The following is a 2,250-nucleotide window of genomic DNA, read 5'->3' as shown; positions in this document are numbered from 1 at the left end:
AAAAGAGACCTAATGGAGAACCAGAGGGAGCGGAGGAGGGAGAGAGAGTTGGGGAGAGAGAGGGATGCAAAATTTGAGAGACTATTGAATGCTGAGAATGAACTGAGGGTTGAGGGGGAAGGGGGAGGGGGAAAAAGAGGTGGTGGTGATGGTGGAGGGCACATGAGGGGAAGAGCACTGGGTGTTGTATGGAAAACAATTTGACAATAAAATATTATGGAATAAAAAAGAAAAAAAAAAGACATTACAAGAAAAGTACAGAACAAAATTCCCAACGAATACTGATGGGAAAGTCTTGACTAAATAATCCTCATTCAAGCATAGCAAACTTGTGATCATAGTGTAGAAAAGTATTGTTCATCATGACCAAGAGGGGTTTATTACTGCAAGGCAAGGATGGTTTAATTTATGAATATCCTTCAGATAGTATACCACATTAACAGAATAAAGGATAAAAAGCACATGATTATCTCCATTGATACAGAAAAACTTGGACAAAATTAGCATTCTTCCATAATAACAGCATTCAAGAACCAGAGATAGATGGAAACTTCCTCAACATGATGTAGGTCATTTTGAAAACTGACCTTTAACATCAATGTCAATACTGAAAGGCAGAAAACAGCTCCTCTATATGAAAAAGACAAGCATGTCTGCTTTCATACCTTCTATGCTATATGGGATTGAAAGTTTTACACAGAGAAATTATCCATGAAAGAGGGAAAAACAAAAAGAAAGACAGAAAGCGGGAAAAAAGATGGAAAGAAGGAAGAACGAAAGAAAAGAAGGAAGGAAGGAAGAGAAGGGGGGAAGAATGGAGGGAGGGAAGAAGAGAAAGAAAGAGAACTAGAGGGAGGAATATGGAAGGATGGAAGGAGGTATTAAGGAAGGAAGGAAGGAATGGAAGGAGGGAGGGAGAGAGGGAGAAAGAAAAAATGAAAGAAAGAGAGGAGGAAAGAAGACAAAGGGGCAGAGGGATGAAAAATGAGAGGGAAGGGGGAAGGAAAAAAGAAGAGAGAAAAGGAAATGAAATTCATCAAAATTAGAAAGGACAAATAATATGAATTCTCATAGAAAAGGTGATCTTATTTTAACAAAATAGCTAGCACTAAAAACAGGAAAAACTTTTAAAATAATACACAGATTCAGGAAATTTGGAGAATTCAAATCAGCATACACACAAAACTCAGTTGAACAGCTAAACACAGTATGAAACGTACCATGTGAAAACAGTAATCTAAATGTATTTAAACCATATGAGACAATCTCAGAAAAGCAGGTGGGGGAAAAAAAAAGGGCAGAAATACGTGATTTGGTAAATGAGTGGATTCTGAAACCTGGAGATGAAAGAAGTTGCACAGAACCATGCACCGTACTTGAAAAAGGTATACCCAGAGGACATTGTTAACAATGCTGATACTTCTGCCCTTTTGAACTGAAAGTGAAGATATACAGAAATGGCCAGTAATGGTGGGAATGAGGTTATCACATTTGATGTGGGAGTTTACATGTAAGCAAGGTGGAAAGGCTACTGTGAGCCTTGTGGTAATGAATTAGAGTTGGAGTCATCAGTTTGAACTTGCTTTAGCTTAACATAGATATGGAGGCTTACATATGGACTCAGGCATGGACGTCTGCTTAGACACAGAGTAGTAAACACTCAGATGTTGCCTTCCCTGGTCAGCTCCTGGGATATAGAGGCCCTGGTAGCAACAAGCACAGTTGGCACCCGTGTCTTGGTTCTAATCCCATGTTCCAATCAGATGGAACCGGGCCCCTTGCAGAAAAAAAAAATGGTTTTAAGGATCAGAGTGGAAATTCAAGGAGCAGGAGAATCTTTTCCTTTAGGACAGGAATGTAATGCTACTTTCAAAAGCCAAAAATGATAGCCTTACGCCAAGCAGACATGTAAGATAACTGAAAAAGATCCCCATTACCAAAGCTAGAACAACTGGAGGATCAAAATAAACCCACATTACATACTAAATTTCAGGGAGCCCACACCAAAATAAATAATTAAACAATAAAGAAAAGAATCACCCTCAATTGCAGAAGAATAACAATGACTTACAGAGATATTCTGCTCTCACAGAAGTGAAGAAAAACTCCCACTAGTTACACATGGGGCTGCACATGGACAATCCCTACAGGAGCACTGAATGAATAACCACAGTGGGGAAATTTGACAAAACCCATGGCAGCCAGGACATCAGTATCAACACCAGTGAGAATTAGTTTTGTTGATAGTGT

The sequence above is a fragment of the Suricata suricatta genome, chromosome 12 (genome assembly GCF_006229205.1).
Source record: "Suricata suricatta isolate VVHF042 chromosome 12, meerkat_22Aug2017_6uvM2_HiC, whole genome shotgun sequence".
Lineage (NCBI taxonomy): Eukaryota > Metazoa > Chordata > Mammalia > Carnivora > Herpestidae > Suricata > Suricata suricatta.
This window is presented reverse-complemented; position numbering follows the sequence as displayed.